At 46.1% G+C, this 6,438-nt stretch overlaps 1 long non-coding RNA gene across 1 annotated transcript in view; it reads right to left on the minus strand.

Annotated features, from left to right (window-relative positions):
- LOC109321016 overlaps positions 1–3,662 on the minus strand; it is a 21,336-nt gene extending 17,674 nt beyond the window's left edge. The window contains exon 1 of the long non-coding RNA XR_002103934.1: positions 3,651–3,662. This is a non-coding gene — a long non-coding RNA (uncharacterized LOC109321016). The remainder of the gene's footprint in view (positions 1–3,650) is intronic.
- Between the last annotated feature and the right edge of the window lie 2,776 nt (positions 3,663–6,438).

The raw sequence follows: 6,438 nt of genomic DNA on the forward strand, positions 1-6,438 counted from the left end.
TGACTTCCTGCCCTTTGGGCAGGGGGCTGGACTCGATGATCTCCCGAGGTCCCTTCCAGCCCTGATGTCTATGAAATCTATGAACCGTGAAGTTGTTCTTACGGATGTCTAATCTAAACCTTCTTTCCAACAACTTTTGTCCATTTTTCCTTGTCATGGCGGGGGGGCGCGAGGGGAAACAGTGTCTCCCCTAAACCCTTGTGGTCCCCCCTAGGGAGTTTATAGATGGTCACCAGGTCTCCCCTCAGCCTTCTCTTGTGAAGGCTGAACAGGTTCAGGTCCTGCAGTCTTTCATTGTAGGATCTGCCCTGTTGTCCCTTGATCATGCGGGTCGTCTCCACTGGCCTCCATGTTGTCCACATCCCTCCTGAAATGGGGCGCACAGAACCAGACGCATTACTCCAGCTGCGGCCTGACCAGTGCCACATAGAGGGGGAGGATCAACTCTCTGGACCTGCTCGAGATGCATCTGTGGATGCTCGACAAGGTGCGGTTGGCCTTCCTGACCGCGTCCCCACGCTGCCGGCCCATGTCCATCTTGGAGTCAATAATGATTCCAAGATCCCTTTCTGTCTCCGTGCTCTCAAAAAGGGAGTTTCCCATCTTATAAGTGTGCTGCTGGTTTCTACTGCCCACGTGCAGGACCCTGCACTTGTCAGTGTTGAAACGCATCCTGTTTATGTCAGCCCACCCCTGTAACCTATCCAGAACTTGCTGCAATCTTTCCCTCCCTAATAGCATGCTCACCTCACACCAAAATTTGGGATCATCAGCGAATTTAAACAGGTTGCTTTTCACCCCGTCGTCCAAGTCGCTGATGAAGAAATTGAACAGCGCGGGCCCAAGGACCGAGCCCTGGGGGACTATGTTGCCCACTTCCCCTCAGGTCGAATAGGACCCATCCACCACCACCCTCTGAGTGCGACCCTTCAGCCAACCTGCAATCCCTCTGACTGTGTAGGCATCAATGCCACAGTTGCCTAGTTTTTTAATGAGGCTGGGGTGGGAAACGGTGTCAAAGGCCTTGCTGAAGTCCTAAAAGACACCTGCATCCATTGCCTTTGTGACCTGATCATAAAAGACAATCAGGTTGGTCTGACATGCCCTGCCCCTAATGAAACTGTGCTGGTTGCCCTTGAGCATCATCCCTGAAGCTGGCCCATCACAGATGTGCTCCTTGAGGATCTTCTCAAAGAGTTTCCCTAGGATTGAGGTAAGACTGAAAGGCCTATAGTTTCCTGGGTCCCCTCTCTTCCCTTTTTTGAAGATGGGGACCACGTTAGCTATCTTCCAGTCATCCGGCACCTGGCCCGAGCACCACGAGCGCTCGTAAAGCCGTGCCAAGGGCCCTGCAACTTTGTTTCTTTTTATTACCAGGTCACTAAATGCTTAGACGCAGGAGTCAAGGTAGATGTCATCTAACTAGAATTTAGGAAAGTCTTCCATATGGTATCACATTCTGTTCTTGTAAATAAACTGAGAGGATGTGTTGTAGACGATTACACAGTCCTGTGGGTGGCAAATTGGCTTAGGGGTCGCACCCAGAGAGCGGTGGTGGACGGGGAGATATCAGCCTGGAAAGATGGTAGCAGAGGAGTCCTGCAAGGCTCGGTCCTTGGACCAGTGCTGTTCAATGTCTTCATCAGTGACTTGGACGAGGGCATGGAGAGCACCCTCTCCAAGTTTGCAGATGATACCAAATTATGGGGCAAAGTTAACACACCAGAGGGTAAGGAACAGATCCAGGCAGATCTGGACAGTTTGGGACAATGTTTAACTGCATCCTATTTTGCTCTGCCCAAAGACAAGTGCAAGGTGCTTCACCTGGTCAAAAAGACCCACCAACACACTTACAGGCTCGGGGATAACCTTCGCAGCAGTACAGCAGCAGAAAGGGATCTTGGCATCACGGTTGACTCCAAGATTAACGTAAGTCATCAATGTGGCAAAGTGGTCAATAAGGCTAACCGCACTTTATCATGCATTAGCAGATGCATGATGAACAGGTCCAGGGAGGTGATGCTTCCCCTCTATGCAGCACTGGTCAGGCCACAGCTGGAGTATTGCATCCAGTTTTGGGCACCGTACTTCAAGAGGGATGTGGAGAATCTCGAGAGGGTCCAGAGGAGGCCACCCATAGGGTCAGAGGCCTGCAGGCAAGGAGAGACTGAGGGACCTGGATACCTTCAGCTTTCGCGAGAGAAACTATGCAACTTTTGAATGTCTGTGGATCTTCAAGCAAGTAAATGTAGAAACCAGTCAGGCCATTGGGACCATAGTACTGCATGCCTACAGCAAAGCTGTTTTCCCTTTTCCTTGTGGAACAAGGTTAATTGACCCTGATTGAATGAATCTGCTCTGAGGTCTGTGCAGCTGTGAATAAACTGCTTCCAGTATTTAAGTCAGCTAACTTTAAGCTAGACAAACTTCCAACCCACACAGTACCGGAGCTGAATTCTTCCGTAGAATCCTGCATGGATTGCGGGGCATGGGATCATTATCAGCAACACTTGAAATAAATTATGGATACTGATGAAATAGTTGTTTCATCTCCCCCGTCAAAAGCAGGTCAAATTCCAAAGATTCATGACTCCCAAAACTGTCTTCCAGAAGCAGCACATCATCCTTCCTCAGTGAAAGGGACCATGTCTCTTAGTGCCTCAGATGCTTAGCTCCTAAATACGTAATAGCATCAGAAACCCACTTAAAGTCGAAACTATGACTGAGGATTGATTACTAAGAGAATCTCAGGAGCAGAAGCAGATACTGTCTCTACTCCTCTGAGCTGTTTGTTGGAAATAAGCCTGGAATTAGATACTTTCATTTTTCTTCTAAGTGCTGTGGAAATGCATTGTTGGGTGGAAGCTAACAGAAGGCAACCCTCACAATTGGTGCAGCCCTGTGTCCCATGCTACTACTTTGTGGACACGCATCCCAACACTTACTGGTACCTCTTACTAATTTTGAATTGGAGTGGCGTCCCCCCAACTCTCATGCAACTCAGTGAAAGGAGTGGTGACAAAGGAGCAAGTTCATTCCCATGATGCCATACAGGGAGCTGCTTTAAGAGCCTAGCATGGAGGTGGAGGGACATTGTGGCTCATGTGCTGACCCATGCCAGCTGCTCTGGGCTCTTGGAGCAGCTCTGCAGGGCCCTGGGCGGCCAGATGCAGGGTGGAAATGAACAGAAGTTGTCCCTGCTCATGACCCATTTCCAAGCTGTTGGCATGAACAAGCTATGCCATTGCAGATGTTTGCAGACAATTAATTTCAGACCCAGAGATGTTTGTCTGAAGCCAGTTTTGAAGTCACACATCTGTTTTTATTGGGATTGAAACTCACTCCGGTGCAGCAGAGCTCCACATCACCGGCTCTCACGTACATCTTTCTTGGCATATCGGCCTTGCACTTGCGTGTAAGGGAGCGACCTTCTTCCACTGACAACAGTGAGAGAACTTCTACTGTCTTGGCAAATTCCCTGTCTGGATTAGAGGGGATATTAGGTCCTTAAACAGCTCAGGATCAGCATCAGAAGAGTGACGCCAGCCCTGTCAAGGAACAGAAACACTGCCACACAGCTGATATGACCAATCATACACTGTCATTGCCTGTCATACCGCTCTTATTTCAAGTATCAAATGCTCTCAGACAGCTATTCAACACCCTTACAAATATTCATCAAACAAATCTGAATAATGAATAAATCTGAATAATGAATAAATGAGAAGGAAAAGCAATAAGCTCAAGGATGTGTCACCAGCAAGGGGGGGAAGAAGGGGGAAGAAAAAGAAAAAGAAGCAAAATTAATCAAGGAATAGCAAATTATTTGCTCAACTCTAATTATTTGTCCACAACTCTATGGAGATTCTGTACAGAATAAATGCCGTGTCTGGTATAATGGGGGTTGTAATCATCGCAAAGAGCCTTAAATTGCTTTCCTCTAGACAATGTATCATGCCTCTCTCTTCATGAGCTGGGAGTTTGCAGAGAAACATATTCCTTATTTCAGTGCATTGTCATTTATTTGGTAAAATGTCTCCAGTTCAGAGGTAATCGGCTGTGTCGGCCGACAGCCTTGAGATGAGCGACTGAAGAATCTGTCTAATGAGTCTGGGGCTTGCTCTGATGTCACTGCAGCTTATGGCCCCTTTCGCGGCCATTTCAGCGACCTTTTCAGAGCTCCAGCCATTGCAATTAATGTTGCGATAATGATTTCATTTTAATTTCTTGTTTTCGGGCCTTTTTGTATTGGGTCATAAAACTAAGCTGTAGCACATTATTCAAGGCTTCAGACTGGGAGTAATTACTTTTAGAATTGTATTTTTTATTTTAGTGTCAGAGGAATTCAACAACAAAGAGGAAAAAAAGGCTTTTCCCACACTTCTGTTATTAAGAAATGATCCAAGGTGGGTTATGACTAACAGACAATGTGTAATTGCTTCCCTCCCCCCCCCGAAATAGATATGCTAATCTTTGAAGATTAGTTATAGTCTATTGTTTTTCCTTGCCATCTGAAGTTGAACATGCTAATGGAAACACCTGTTCTGCCTTTGAAGTAGTGCGAATAAAAATCATTCAGGTAGGGCTGGCCAGTGTTTTTGGATACCTAATTTAGTTCCGGGGGGGGGTGGGGAATAAAGTTTGGGGTTCCTTTCAGCCATTTGCAAATTTGTATTAAAGCTGGTGAATATTTTCAACCAAAATCATTGGGGGCGGGGGGGGGGGGGAGATTAAAAAAAGTAGAAACACTTTTCCTAACATTTTAAATAAAATAATCCATGATGAGAGTGCTTAGAAAGAGAGCAAACTTCAGTTTCTAATATCTAAAGCCACCTGCAAGCCAACAAAAACACTGCTTTGCTGAAAACATGTTATATATTTACAAAGACATCTCTTGTTTTTCAGCGGAACCCCTCCCCCACAAAGTTCTCAATTTAGATCAAGCCCAAAATGGGTTTTTTAATTATTTTTATTTGGCTTGTTTGCGGTCAGGCACTGAACTGAAATCAAGCATAAGCATGAGCCTACGTTCACCATGGCAGGCAGTAGTGGCATACGTCACTGTGTGCATAGGAAGGGCAGTGGCATGGCAAGCATTAGCTCTGGGGTACCTTTACTACAATTTTCAAGGGAAGATGAGCCTTGGAGGAAACTTTGCCCTGGTGTTCGTGGGAAGGGGCTGCTGGGCTGCCCTGGGTTTGCCTCTAACTTTCCTAGCCAAGGGTGTCACAGGACCACCCAGAGGGCTGTCATATAGGAAGTGGCTCTGTTCAAACTAAATGTACAAAGTAGGAGCAAAGATGCAGATATGGTCAGTCAATGTATCGACCTTCGCTTGGAAGAACAGCTCAGCTCTTCCAAAATCTGCTGCGTGGTGGTCTGATGTCACTGATGGATGGAGGTTGGGTGACATTAATGGCTTCTTCAGCATGATTAATAACGCCCATCTCGAGATGAGACACAGCAAGGGCATGAATTTCCAGGTGTTCCCACTAAGGTTGCAGAAGGAAGTCACCAGCACCCTGCCTCATCTGTTTACCCATCTAGAGGCTCCAGGATGGTGGAGATGATGGATTGTGGAGCTGTGTTTGGTCTTACTTGGGTCATATTATCAGAGGACTAGTCCCCATGAGCTCCTCTGTACCACCCATCTCTTTCTCTGCAGTTTCCCAGAGCCCACCTTCCCCTTTTTCACCTGCAGTCCATTCCCTGCAAGCATGCACACTTTGTGGGGCTCCTAAAGACACTGGAGAAGAACCATATTTCTGCACTGCACAAATATTCAGGTAATTAAAATAACACTCCTTTGTTTAAGACCACTGACATGGCCTTTTCCCCAAATCTCAGTTCACATTGTGAGGATCATGGTGCTAAGTATTGCAGTGTTAAAGAGCAAAAACTAAACAGTTCCATGAAGTGTTCTTAATGCAGCTCTGTTTGCTGACGGGATTTGCTACTCATCTAGGTTACTGTTGTGATAAACCCTTCTGATTTAATAGGGGGAAACACATGCTCAGCTTCCTCTGTCTCACTCCTCTTCTCTGCAGCCCCAATTATAAAGAGTTTGTTACTGGCTACACGGAAACATGTTATGGGAGCCACTTATTAAAATGTTGGCAGCACTTCACAGCTGCCTTGTTTGTATTTAGTGCAACTATAGACCCTATTTGCAAGACAAAGATAAAGGATTAACTGTGGAATAATTCAAGAAAACTCTTACATTAGGAGACAAATGTGATAAGCAAAACTGGATACTGCATTTATTGTGACCAACAACAGTTTTGCAACCATGAAATCTGCTTAACCACTAGCATGCTGGAATAGCAGAGTGACACACTTAGTTGTGTAACTGCCTGGTTTTTAACACTTATTGTCTCCGCCAACGTGTTTTGAGACATGACAAGTGGCATATGTATAGCTTGACTGGATATCTCTTTG

Source organism: Crocodylus porosus, unplaced genomic scaffold, assembly GCF_001723895.1.
Source record: "Crocodylus porosus isolate Cpor-Errol unplaced genomic scaffold, CroPor_comp1, whole genome shotgun sequence".
NCBI classification, from domain to species: domain Eukaryota; kingdom Metazoa; phylum Chordata; order Crocodylia; family Crocodylidae; genus Crocodylus; species Crocodylus porosus.